Below are 15,104 nucleotides of genomic sequence, written 5' to 3' on the forward strand. Positions count from 1 at the left end.
TGGGAAAATATATCCATGCGCCACTTGAATGTATTGTTGAATAGAAACCACATTAAATGGGGCCGAGGTTGCAATTACCTACAGCTTCCACACGATGTCAACAGTCTTGTCATTTGCCTGGGCTTTCTTGGTCAAACGAACAAGAGACAGCCCATTTCTTCTGGTCTCCGACCGGATATTTTGGTTGAGATTTACCCGGACATTATTTCAAGACGTACAGCTATAGAATATACATCGCCTCGTGATCAATTTGATCGATTATTAACGTTTACTAATACCTAAAGTTGCATTACAAAAGTATTTCGAAGTGTTTTGTGAAAGTTTATCGTCAACTTTTTTAATTTAAAAAAATGACGTTGCGTTATAAAACGCTGTTTTTTTCCTTGATCACACAGTCTTCATAGATCGATATCTAGGCTATATATGGACCGATTTAATCGAAAAAAAGACCCAATAGTGATGTTTATGGGACATCTAGGAGTGCCAACAAAGAAGATTGTCAAAGGTAATGAATGTTTTATATTTTATTTGTGCGTTTTGTGTAGCGCCGACTATGCTAATTATTTTGTTTACGTCCCCTGCGGGTCTTTTGGTGTGTTGCATGCTATCAGATAATAGCTTCTCATGCTTTCGCCGAAAAGCATTTTAAAAATCTGACTTGTTGGCTGGATTCACAACGAGTGTAGCTTTAATTCAGTACCCTGCATGTGTGATTTAATGAACGTTTGCGTTTTAACGAGTGCTATTAGCATTTAGCATAGCGCATTTGCATTTCCAGATGTCTAGATGGGACGTCTGCGTGTCGGGGGGACGCAAGAGGTTAAACATACGGCAAAGTGACCGGTGACACATTGTGTTTATAAGCAGCATCTCTCTCCTTCAGCTTCCCGACAAGGCCGCCATCAATCCATGTTTTTTGATTTGGGGAAGTTTTGAAAGACACCATTGGTATCATAACAAAGCTTTTTTTGAATGAATCCGATGAGTCGGCGTATTCATTGATGTTATCCCCAGGAGCGACCCGGAACACGGTCCAGTCCACATGATGACAACAGTCTTGGAGCATGGATTCTGATTGGTCAGACCAGCGGTGTACAGACGCCAGAACATCCCTCGAGTATTTGTTTGTAGCCAGGAAGGAGCTAAATGGAGTTGTGGTCCGATTTGCCAAAAGGAGGACGGAAGAGGGCTTGTACCTGTGTAGAAAAGACGTGTAGCAGTGGTCAAGCGTGGAGTTTCCGCAAGTTGGATAGTCAATACATTGTTAGTAAATCAGGAGCACAGTCCTCAAATTACTTTTGTTATAGTCCCCAGAGACAATTAACGCTGCCTCCGGGTACGTTGTTTCTAGTTTGTTCAGGGTCCAATGAGGATGTTTGAGAGCATTTTTGGTTTCAGCTTGGGGAATGATGTACACAGCCGTGGCAATAATAATCCCTGAGAAATCTTGTAAGGTAAACTCTCCGGTAGGACTCCCAGGCATCTCACCGAAGAGGCTAGACCATCAAGGAATTCTGGAAGGTGTGATGGACAGTGGAGACAGGCGGAGAAGACAAATAGGAGGAGGTGACAGTACAGGTGCGTCAAAGCTGGGAACGAGAGACTAATAAACAGCTTCTACCTCCAGGGCATTAGACTGTGAAACAGTCACCGCTAACCAGCCTCCACACAGATCCCTGACCTGAACCTTAATCACTGTTACTAGCCGGCTACCACCTGGTACTCTACCATGCACTATAGCGATTGCTTTGCCCTATGTACATAGAGTCATTGAACACTGGTCACTTTAATAACGCTTAAATACTGTTTACACATTTTATATGTACAGTCCATTCGGAAAGTATTCAGACACCATTACTTTTTCCAAATTTTGTTACGTTACAGCCTTGTTCTAAAATAGATTAAATCGTTTTCCCCCCTCATCAATCTATACACAATACCCCATAAGGACTAAACAGCATTTTTGAAATTGTATCAAAAAAAAAAAAAAAAAAAGAAATATCACATTTGCATAAGTATTCAGACCCTTTATTCAGCCCTTTGTTGAAGAACCTGTGACAGAAATTACAGCCTCGAGGCTTCTGTATTTAGTGAGTTTCTCCCACTCTTCTCTGCAGATCCTCTCAAGCTCTGTCAGGTTGGATGGGAAGCGTTGCTGCACAGCTATTTTCAGGTCTCTACAAAGATGTTCGATTGGCTTCAAGTAATGGGATCTGGCCAGGCCACTCAAGAACATTCAGAGAAGTCCCGACGTCATTCCAACGTTGTCTTGGCTGTGCTTAGGGTTGTTGTCCTGTTGGAAGGTGAACTTTTGCCCCAGTCTGAGGTCCTGAGCGCTCTGGATCAGGTTTTCATCAACGATCTCTCTGTCCTTGGCTCATCTTTCCCTCGATCCTGACTAGTCTTCCAGTCCCTGCCGCTGAAAAACATTCCCACAGCATGATGCTGCCACCACCATGCTTCACCGTAGGGATGGTGCCAGGTTTCCTCCAGACATGCCGCTTGGCATTCAGACCAAATAGTTCAATATTGGTTTCCTCAGATCAGAGAATCTTGTTTCTCATGGTCTGAGAGTCCTTTAGGTGCCTTTTGGCATACTGTAGTGCCTTTTACTGAGGAGGGTCTTCCGTCTGACCAATCTACCATAAAGGCCTGATTGGTGGAGTGCTGCAGAGATGGTTGTCCTTCTGGAAGGTTCTCCCATCTCCACAGAGGAACTCTGAAGCTCTGTCAGAGTCACCATTGAGTTGCTCAGCTTGGCCGGGCGGCCAGATCTAGGTAGAGTCTGGCCGCCCGGCATTAAATGTCACTGTGTTCTTGGGGACATTTAATGCTGCAGAAATGTTTTGGTACCCTTCCCCAGATCTATGCCTCGACATAATCCTGTCTCTGAGCTCTACGGACAATTCCTTCAAACTCATGGCTTGATTTTTGCTCTGACATACACTTTCAACTGTGGGATCTTATATAGACAGGTGTGTGCCTTTCCAAATCATATCCAATCAATTGAATTTACCACAGGTGGACTCCAATCAAGTTGTAGAAACATCTCAAGGATGATCAATGCACTGTGTTAACAACCCTCCAGGCAAGCTTCAATGCCATACAACTCTCCTTCCGTGGCCTCCAATTGCTCTTAAATACAAGTAAAACTAAATGCATGCTCTTCAACCGATCGCTACCTGCACCTACCCGCCTGTCCAACATCACTACTCTGGACGGCTCTAACTTAGAATACGTGGACAACTACAAATACTTAGGTGTCTGGTTAGACTGTAAACTCTCCTTCCAGACCCATATCAAACATCTCCAATCCAAAGTTAAATCTAGAATTGGCTTCCTATTTCGCAACAAAGCATCCTTCACTCATGCTGCCAAACATACCCTTGTAAAATTGACCATCCTACCAATCCTCGACTTTGGCGATGTCATTTACAAAATAGCCTCCAATACCCTACTCAACAAATTGGATGCAGTCTATCACAGTGCAATCCGTTTTGTCACCAAAGCCCCATATACTACCCACCATTGCGACCTGTACGCTCTCGTTGGCTGGCCCTCGCTTCATACTCGTCGCCAAACCCACTGGCTCCATGTCATCTACAAGACCCTGCTAGGTAAAGTCCCCCTTATCTCAGCTCGCTGGTCACCATAGCATCTCCCACCTGTAGCACACGCTCCAGCAGGTATATCTCTCTAGTCACCCCCAAAACCAATTCTTTCTTTGGCCGCCTCTCCTTCCAGTTCTCTGCTGCCAATGACTGGAACGAACTACAAAAATCTCTTAAATTGGAAACACTTATCTCCTCACTAGCTTTAAGCACCAACTGTCAGAGCATCTTACAGATTACTGCACCTGTACATAGCCCACCTATAATTTAGCCCAAACAACTACCTCTTTCCCAACTGTATTTAATTTATTTATTTATTTTGCTCCTTTGCACCCCATTATTTTTATTTCTACTTTGCACATTCTTCCATTGCAAAACTACCATTCCAGTGTTTTACTTGCTATATTGTATTTACTTTGCCACCATGGCCTTTTTTGCCTTTACCTCCCTTCTCACCTAATTTGCTCACATTGTATATAGACTTGTTTTTTTTTTACTGTATTATTGACTGTATGTTTGTTTTACTCCATGTGTAACTCTGTGTCGTTGTATGTGTCGAACTGCTTTGCTTTATCTTGGCCAGGTCGCAATTGTAAATGAGAACTTGTTCTCAACTTGCCTACCTGGTTAAATAAAGGTGAAATAAAAAAAATAAAAAATAAAAAATGCAAACAGGATGCACTGAGCTCAATTTCGAGTCTCAGAGCAAAGGGTCTGAATACTTATATAACTATGGTATTTCAGTTTTTTATTTTTAACACATTTGCAAAAAATTATATAAAGCTGTTTTCACTTTGTGATTATGGTGTTTTGTGTATAGATAGATTCATGACGATTAAAAATAAAAAATAAAAATCATCCATATATTTGGAATAAGGCTGTTACATAACAAAATGTGGAAAAAGTTAAGGTTCTGAATACTTTCCGAAGGCACTGTATAAGCAGTGGCGGAACACGCACCTACAACATTGTATTTTTTTTTCTCCGGTTTTGACAATCATACCGACCCTATTTCAAAATACATCAGTATACAGTATATCACCAAGCCTAACACATACTCTCCTGTAATATCACACATTACACCATATTTACATTACACCAACCTGTCACTAATGCTTTCATCTCATGCTATCTATTAGTGCCAATTACAGAGGTCACTGAGAAGTGAGGTTTCGAAACCCTGGGGGTCCAACCAATAAAAGTCCACACCCCTGGTGAATGTCTGGTCTGGTCAGAGTCTAACTAACCACCACCTACCATATAACCAAAAAGAGACCACTCGGCGACACGTCTGTCCAATCATCCACTACCACTGGCTCAGTTGGTAGAACATGGCACTTGCAACGCCAAGGATCCTGGGTAAGCACGCGGTAAGTCGCTTTGGATAAAACCATCTGCTAAACGGCATATATTATCACTGATAACCTTCTGTCCACGGAGGTAGAGAAACATCCCCCCCCCCCCTCTTCCCAACCTATACTCATCTCGTCTAAAATGTCAACGCATTTAAAGTAAAAGGGGGCCGGCTGACAGATGTAATTTGCCATATTCAAATTCCACCTGCCTCCGAGAAGGAAGACAACATAATGGGAGGCAGGCTTTTTCTTGGAATCCTCCCATGCCAGGGATGAGGAGAGGGATGGAAGGAAGAGATAAATAAATATCACCTGGCCCACATGAAAGGCCAGCAGCATCAATGGAATGAGATAGTCAAAGGCTGGTGTCAATCAGGAGGCAGAGAGAGAGGGGAATATTCATAAATCTGTCCAAAAGATGGTGTGCTAATAGCAGAGGAAAAGTGAGGGTCTAATTATCCATCTATCAATACATCTATACATCTGTCCATCTATCAATACATCCGTCCATCTATCAAAAACTAAAAACTTTAAGTGAGAAGTAGGCATTGGTCTGAAGCCAAAAAAGAAAGGAAATTCACGAGCCCCACAATGCCTACTCCATCCATGCTCTTTCAAGGTTTGTTTTTAGCACATTGCTTTGACTTACTACAGTAGCTATGTTGGTCTATGTCAGGCTTTCCCAAACTCGGTCCTCGGGTCCCACAGGGGTGAACGTTTTTGTTTTTGCCCTTTGCACTACAAAAATGATTCAGATAATCAACTAATCATCAAGCTTTGGTAATTTGAATCAGCTGGGTAGTGCTAGGGCAAAAAAAATAATAATAGGTGCACCCCTTGTGTCCTGAGGACTGAGTTTGGGAAACGCTGGTCTATACTATCGTTAAATAGTTTGAGTCCTAAGCAACCTGCATACACATTGTTTTTTGGCTTCAGACCAATGCCTTCTTCTCACTTAAAACTTTTATTTTTTTATTTTTTTTAAATGTCCACGGTTTTTACCCCGGACTGTGATTTTCTGTTGAAAGGTGCATTATACAACATTTCCACATGCGTAGGCTGACTTTGTTTTAGCATCCAAAAGTCTGTCCTTGACAGTGCTGTTGTAACCTTTACTTCAGCCTCTGTCAAAAGGTCTGTGTTGTAACCTTTACTTCAGCCTCTGTCAAAAGGTCTGTGTTGTAACCTTTACATCAGCCTCTGTCAAAAGGTCTGTATTGTAACCTTTACATCAGCCTCTGTCAAAAGGTCTGTATTGTAACCTTTACATCAGCCTCTGTCAAAAGGTCTGTATTGTAACCTTTACTTCAGCCTCTGTCAAAAGGTCTGTATTGTAACCTTTACATCAGCCTCTGTCAAAAGGTCTGTATTGTAACCTTTACATCAGCCTCTGTCAAAAGGTCTGTATTGTAACCTTTACATCAGCCTCTGTCAAAAGGTCTGTATTGTAACCTTTACATCAGCCTCTGTCAAAAGGTCTGTATTGTAACCTTTACATCAGCCTCTGTCAAAAGGTCTGTGTTGTAACCTTTACTTCAGCCTCTGTCAAAAGGTCTGTGTTGTAACCTTTACATCAGCCTCTGTCAAAAGGTCTGTGTTGTAACCTTTACATCAGCCTCTGTCAAAAGGTCTGTATTGTAACCTTTACATCAGCCTCTGTCAAAAGGTCTGTATTGTAACCTTTACATCAGCCTCTGTCAAAAGGTCTGTATCGTAACCTTTACATCAGCCTCTGTCAAAAGGTCTGTATCGTAACCTTTACATCAGCCTCTGTCAAAAGGTCTGTATCGTAACCTTTACATCAGCCTCTGTAAAAAGGTCTGTATCGTAACCTTTACTTCAGCCTCTGTCAAAAGGTCTGTGTCGTAACCTTTACATCAGCCTCTGTCAAAAGGTCTGTGTTGTAACCTTTACATCAGCCTCTGTCAAAAGGTCTGTATTGTAACCTTTACTTCAGCCTCTGTCAAAAGGTCTGTATTGTAACCTTTACATCAGCCTCTGTCAAAAGGTCTGTGTTGTAACCTTTACATCAGCCTCTGTCAAAAGGTCTGTATTGTAACCTTTACATCAGCCTCTGTCAAAAGGTCTGTATTGTAACCTTTACATCAGCCTCTGTCAAAAGGTCTGTGTTGTAACCTTTACATCAGCCTCTGTCAAAAGGTCTGTGTTGTAACCTTTACATCAGCCTCTGTCAAAAGGTCTGTGTTGTAACCTTTACATCAGCCTCTGTCAAAAGGTCTGTGTTGTAACCTTTACATCAGCCTCTGTCAAAAGGTCTGTATTGTAACCTTTACATCAGCCTCTGTCAAAAGGTCTGTGTTGTAACCTTTACATCAGCCTCTGTCAAAGGTCTGTGTTGTAACCTTTACATCAGCCTCTGTCAAAAGGTCTGTGTTGTAACCTTTACATCAGCCTCTGTCAAAAGGTCTGTGTTGTAACCTTTACATCAGCCTCTGTCAAAAGGTCTGTATTGTAACCTTTACATCAGCCTCTGTCAAAAGGTCTGTGTTGTAACCTTTACATCAGCCTCTGTCAAAAGGTCTGTGTTGTAACCTTTACATCAGCCTCTGTCAAAAGGTCTGTATTGTAACCTTTACATCAGCCTCTGTCAAAAGGTCTGTATTGTAACCTTTACATCAGCCTCTGTCAAAAGGTCTGTATTGTAACCTTTACATCAGCCTCTGTCAAAAGGTCTGTGTTGTAACCTTTACATCAGCCTCTGTCAAAAGGTCTGTGTTGTAACCTTTACATCAGCCTCTGTCAAAAGGTCTGTGTTGTAACCTTTACATCAGCCTCTGTCAAAAGGTCTGTATTGTAAACCTTTACATCTGCCTCTGTCAAAAGGTCTGTATTGTAAACCTTTACATCAGCCTCTGTCAAAAGGTCTGTATTGTAAACCTTTACATCTGCGTGTGCATTTCTGAAAAACACTGCGCACTTGCAAAAATATTGAGATTTATAAAAACTTGGCGCATGCCATACATACACATGTTTCCCATTATAAAATCAGATCCGCCCTGAAACGGTGCGTGTGTGAACAACCATTATTACTCCACATCATTCCCCATTTATGATGACAATCACACCCTTATTTGCTATATACTTTGAAAGCATTGGAAATAGGCCGAGGCAGTTTCTAAAAGGAATAGCAATGGCGAACTTGATCAAATGTCTTTGGAGGTTTGATGGCAGAATGTTAAACTTTTGCAGGGACATTTGCGGTTGGCCTAGGTTATCTGACAGATAAAAAAACATCTGAAAAACAATTGCAAATTGCTGTGGACCTGTGAACAGACGGTTTGATCGTTTGTAAGGGCCTAATGTTTCGCATGTACTTTTTCTCAAACATATACTGTATGCTGCACCCTGCCCACGAATTCTGAAACATTGTCCATTTACAGTGGTGTCCTACACACTTCAATGCAAAATATCAACTGTCTGTTCACCTGTAAAATTCAACTCTGTTATAAACCACGCTACCCATCTTATTTATAGAGAAAAATACTTGAAATAAATACTTTAATCTAATAGGTCCAATTAAATGATAGATGTGTCTGGTAATTTGTTGTAGTATACATTGGGAATATGCCAGAACATATTAGGAATTTATTCTGAAAATATGTATTATGTTTACAAATGAAATATTTTCTACTCAAGAAAGTAGAAATGACAGTATTCTGACATACAGAAAGAAACAGTCTACAATCATCTGTTGTATCGTTAATAAACTGCGGTCCAGATCGGATGGCCTAGAAAGAAACAGTCTACAATCATCCGTTGTATCGTTAATAAACTGCGGTCCAGATCGGATGGCCTAGAAAGAAACAGTCTACAATCATCCGTTGTATCGTTAATAAACTGCGGTCCAGATCGGATGGCCTAGAAAGAAACAGTCTACAATCATCTGTTGTATCGTTAATAAACTGCGGTCCAGATCGGATGGCCTAGAAAGAAACAGTCTACAATCATCCGTTGTATCGTTAATAAACTGCGGTCCAGATCGGATGGCCTAGAAAGAAACAGTCTACAATCATCTGTTGTATCGTTAATAAACTGCGGTCCAGATCGGATGGCCTAGAAAGAAACAGTCTACAATCATCTGTTGTATCGTTAATAAACTGCGGTCCAGATCGGATGGCCTAGAAAGAAACAGTCTACAATCATCTGTTGTATCGTTAATAAACTGCGGTCCAGATCGGATGGCCTAGAAAGAAACAGTCTACAATCATCTGTTGTATCGTTAATAAACTGCGGTCCAGATCGGATGGCCTAGAAAGAAACAGTCTACAATCATCTGTTGTATCGTTAATAAACTGCGGTCCAGATCGGATGGCCTAGAAAGAAACAGTCTACAATCATCTGTTGTATCGTTAATAAACTGCGGTCCAGATCGGATGGCCTAGAGCAAAATGCTTGAAAAACTGAACTATTTACTACTGTGAAGTGGGTACAATGAAATGAGAGACGGGAAGAATGGTATCTGAACTTGTTGAAGACCTATAGGCTACCTCGTGTGAAAGATTATTCTGCAATGATGGGAATAACATAGCCTAGGAAATAGATGCCTATTTATAATTATTTTAGAATTCAAAGAAAATAAAGTGATGTTCTCTCTTCTCACTATGGCAAACTATTGCATTTTGTTATTAACCTGTTATTTGATATGAACAAACGTGTCCATCTTAACCCCCCATCTGCACAAAATACTAGACTACTTGCCTGGTTGCAATGCAATACTTAAACCACTAGAAACTGTGTGTGCGCATAGAGTTTGAAATTCCCATTGAACGCAGGGTAAAAGAAAACTGTTTTAAGTCATTTACTTTTGAAGGCCGTTTAGCCATCAAATACAATTGTATTCGTCACATGATTCGTAAACAGGTCTAGAAAACACTTGCCAGCTGGTTAGAGCATGCTCTGAGTACACGTCCTGGTAATCTGTCTGGCCCTGTGACCTTGTGAATGTTAAACTATTTAGCGGTCTTCCTCACATGAGCTACAGAGTGCATGGTCACACAGTCATCCTGAAACAGATATCTACATACGGTTAACAGTGGAGAAGACGACATTGATGCACTTACAGTGCCACATTTTGTTGTGTTACAGCCCAAGATTTTGGGGTCAATGGACTCCACACAATATCCCATAATGTCAAAGTGGAATTATATGTTTTAGAAATGTTAAAAAAATGTATGAAAAATTAATGTTTTGGGATTATCTTAACAAGTCACATAATAAATTGTATGGACTCGAGTGTTGAACATGATTTTTGAATGACTTGAGAATTCCATGGGTTGATAAATTTGATTTCCATTGATAATTTGTGTGTGATTTTGTTGTCAGCACTTTCAACTATGTAAAGAAAAAAGTATTTAATAAGAATATTTCATTCATTCAGATCTAGAATGTGTTATTTTAGTGTTCCATTTATTTTTTTGAGCAGTGTATTTGATACGGTGCCTTTTTATCATTGAATCACAGCCTACTTTGACAACGGGTGATTTAACAAGCGCATTCGTGAAAAAAGCACTGTCGTTGCACCAATGTGTACCTAACCATAAACACCTTTCTTAAAATCAATACACAAGTATATATGTTTAAACCTGCATATTTAGTTAATATTGCCTGCTAACATGCATTTATTTTAACTAGGGAAATTGTGTCACTTCTCTTGTGTTCTGTGCAACAGAGTCAGGGTATATGCAGCAGTTTGGGCCGCCTGGCTCTTTGCAAATTGTGTGAAAACCATTTCTTCCTAACAAAGACAGCCAACTTCGACAAACGGGGGATGATTTAACAAAAGCGCATTTGCGAAAATATCACAATCGTTGGATGAATGTACCTAACCATAAACATCAATGCCTTTCTTAAAATCAATACACAGAAGTATATATTTTTAAACCTGCATATTTAGTTCAAATAAATTCATGTTACCAGGCAATATTAACCAGGTGAACGTGTGTCACTTCTCTTGCGTTCATTGCACGCAGAGTCAGGGTATATGCAAAGTTTGGGCCGCCAGGCTCGTTACAAACTAATTTGCAAGAATTTTACGTAATAGTGACATTGAAGGTTGCGCAATGTAACAGCAATAGTTAGACTTATGGATGCCACCCGTTAGATAAAATACGGAACCGTTCCGTATTTCACTGAAAGAATAAACGTTTTGTTTTCGAGATGATAGTTTCCGGATTTGACCATATTAATGACCTAAGGCTCGTATTTCTGTGTGTTATTATATTATATTATAATTAAGTCTATGATTTGATAGAGCAGTCTGACTGAGCGGTGGTAGGCAGCAGTAGGCTCATAAGCATTCATTCAAACAGCACTTTACTGCATTTGCCAACAGCTCTTCGCAATGCTTCTGGGAATATTGACGACTCATGTTAAAAGGAACCACCAGCTTTCATATGTTCTCATGTTCTGAGCAAGGAACTTAAACGTTAGCTTTTTTACATGGCACATATTGCACTTTTACTTTCTTCACCAACACTTTGTTTTTGCATGATTTAAACCAAATTGAACATGTTTCATTATTTTATTTGAGACTAAATTGATTTTATTTATGTATTATATAAGTTAAAATAAAAGTGTTCATTGTTCATTCAGTATTGCTGTAATTGTCATTATTACAAATACATACTTTGCTGAAGCACTTTTGGCAGCGATTACAGCCTCAGGTCTTCTTGGGTATGATGCTACAAGCTTGGAAGACCTGTTTTTGGAGAGTTTCTCCCATTCTTCTCTGCAGATCCTCTCAAGCTCTGTCAGGCAGGATGGGGAGTGTTGCTGCACAACTATTTTCAGGTCTCTCCAGAGATGTTTGATCTGGTTCAATTCCAGGCTCTGGCTGGGCCACTCAAGGACATTCAGAGACTTGTCCCGAAGCCACTCCTGCATTGTCTTGGCTGTGTGCTTAGGGTCGTTGTCCTGTTGGAAGGACACCCCAGTCTGAGGTCCTGAGCACTCTGGAAAAGGTTTTCATCAAGGATCTCTCTACTTTGCTTCACTCATCTTTCTCTCGATCCTGACTAGTCATCCAGTCCTTGCTGCTGAAAAACATCCCCACAGCATGATGCTGCCACAACCATGCTTCACCGTAGGGATTGTGCCGGGGTTCCTCCAGTCGTGGTGCATGGCATTCAGGCCAAATAGTTCAATCTTAGCTTCATCAGACCAGAGAATCTTGTTTCTCATGGTCTGAGAGTCTTTTGGTGCCTTTTGGCACACTCCAAGCGGGCTGTCATGTGCCTTTTACTGAAGAGAGGCTTCCATCTTGCCACTCTACCATAAAAGCCTAATTGTTGGAGTGCTGCAGAGATGGGAGAACCTTCCAGAAGTATAACCATCTCCACAGAGGAACTCTAGAGCTCTGTCAGAGTGACCATCGGGTTCTTGGTCACCTCCCTGACCAAGGCCCTAGGTGGTTCCAAACTTCTTCCATTTAAGGTTTTGGGGACCTTCAATGCTGCAGACCTTTTTGGTACCCTTCCCCATATATATGTCTCGACACAATCCTGTCTCGGATCTCTACAGACAATTCCTTCGAGAACATTGGCTTGGATTTTGCTCTGACATGCACTGTCAACTGTGGGACCTTATATAGACAGGTGTGTGCCTTTCCAAATCATGTCCAATCAAATTAATTTACCACAAGTGAACTCCAATCAAGTTGTAGAAACATCTCAAGGATGATCAATGGAAACAGAATGCACTTAAGCTCAATGTTGAGTCTCATAACAAAGGGTCTGAATAGTTATGTAAATAAGGTATTTTTTTATAAACTTGCAAAAAAGTTCTCTCTGTCATTATTGGTTATTGTGTGTAGGAATATGTTTATTTTATTTGCCCTTTCTCTTCACAATTTCATGGTTTCCAATTGGTAGTCACAGTCTTGTCTCATCGCTGCAACTCCTGTACGGACTCGGGAGGGGCGAAGGTCGAGAGCCGTGCGTCCTCCGAATCACAACCCAACCAAGCCGCAATGCTTCTTGACACAATGCCCGCTTAACCCAGAAGCCAGCCACATCAATGTGTTGGAGGAAACACAGTAGACCTAGTGACTGTGTCAGCATGCACTGCGCCCAGCCCGCCACAGGAGTTTCTAGCGCGCGATGGGACAATGACATCCCTGCCGGACAAACCCTCCCCTAACTCGGACGATGCTGGGTTCAAAATAATATTTGATAAATCCATATCATACTACAGCAGTTGTGTCACCATTCCATTCCCTTACTGTTTTATTGCAACATTTGAGACATTTCTGATTGATCTTTGATACAGGCTTGAGATGTTCCCGGGTCCAAACAGATGAGACCGAGAGATCTGTCAATCACAGATCTGACAATCACAGAGGGAGGAGGACTATGAAATGGAAGAGAGCAGTAGCATTCAGAGAGTGTAGAGGAGGACGATGGCATTACAGCCTTCTCATCCTACAGTATAGTTCCTACAGTGTTTCTACAACAATACAGCTTCTACATCTGCATTGCCCTCTGTTTGGGGTTTTAGGCTGTGTTTCTGTATAGCACTTTGTGACATCTGCTGATGTAAAAAGGGATAAATAAATCCATTTGATTGGCTTTATAAATATTTTTCCCCTTATTTGATTTGTCCAGCTCTTCAGATACAGTGCTCTATGCCACACTTCAGCTACGCAGGGAACTCCAAATTAAATCCTACACAGTGAAGCAAACCACCCATCTAAATGGCAATCAGAAATGTAATGGTCATGCAAAGACAGAACTTTGTCTGGGGGGGAAAGGAAAGAACAGAAAATGATTGCCTTCTGCCAGTTTGTCAGCTCAAAGTACAGTTCAATAATACACTCCAATCACAATTCAATCACAGCCGAGTGCTCTGAAGGGTCGTTAAAATGCATATACAAATATCCATACATTTCACAGCCTGGGTAATAAACATAGAAATAACAATTTCATAGCCTGGGTGGATGTTATCTTTCTCTAGACATACCTGGGTTTACTGCCCACTCTATGTCATGAGAAACCACAGTAGAAGTCTGGACAGCAGTTGTTCAGTGTAGGTTTGTGTGTGTCCACATGTGTGCATGTGAACATGTGTGTGTGTGTGTGTGTGTGTGTGTGTCACATCCAGGCACAATGACAGAGGTGTTACAGGTTTGATATATTCTCCTTTGTGCAGTAATACCAGCCGTAGGATAACACATAGATTAGAACACTACAGTAATACCAGCCGTAGGATAACACATAGATTAGAACACTACAGTCATACCAGCCGTAGGATAACACATAGATTAGAACACTACAGTCATACCAGCCATAGGATAACACATAGATTAGAACACTACAGTCATACCAGCCGTAGGATAACACATAGATTAGAACACTACAGTCATACCAGCCGTAGGATAACACATAGATTAGAACACTACAGTAATACCAGCCGTAGGATAACATCAATTAGAACACTACAGTCATACCAGCCGTAGGATAACATCAATTAGAACACTACAGTCATACCAGCCGAAGGATAACATCAATTAGAACACTACAGTCATACCAGCCGTAGGATAACATCAATTAGAACACTACAGTCATACCAGCCGTAGGATAACATCAATTAGAACACTACAGTCATACCAGTCGTAGGATAACATCAATTAGAACACTACAGTAATACCAGCCGTAGGATAACATCAATTAGAACACTACAGTCATACCAGCCGTAGGATAACACATAGATTAGAACACTACAGTAATACCAGCCGAAGGATAACATCAATTAGAACACTACAGTCATACCAGCCGTAGGATAACATCAATTAGAACACTACAGTCATACCAGCCGTAGGATAACATCAATTAGAACACTACAGTCATACCAGCCGTAGGATAACATCAATTAGAACACTACAGTAATACCAGCCGTAGGATAACATCAATTAGAACACTACAGTCATACCAGCCGTAGGATAACACATAGATTAGAACACTACAGTAATACCAGCCGTAGGATAACACATAGATTAGAACACTACAGTCATACCAGCCGTAGGATAACACATAGATTAGAACACTACAGTCATACCAGCCGTAGGATAACACATAGATTAGAACACTACAGTCATACCAGCCGTAGGATAACACATAGATTA

General features: G+C 41.0%; 1 protein-coding gene across 2 annotated transcripts in view; it reads right to left on the reverse strand.

Moving 5' to 3' along the window:
- The window catches only part of uxs1 (UDP-glucuronate decarboxylase 1), a 121,403-nt gene that overhangs the window by 57,012 nt on the left and 49,287 nt on the right, over positions 1-15,104 (reverse strand). The window lies entirely within an intron of this gene.

Source organism: Oncorhynchus nerka, linkage group LG3, assembly GCF_034236695.1.
Source record: "Oncorhynchus nerka isolate Pitt River linkage group LG3, Oner_Uvic_2.0, whole genome shotgun sequence".
NCBI classification, from domain to species: Eukaryota; Metazoa; Chordata; class Actinopteri; order Salmoniformes; family Salmonidae; genus Oncorhynchus; species Oncorhynchus nerka.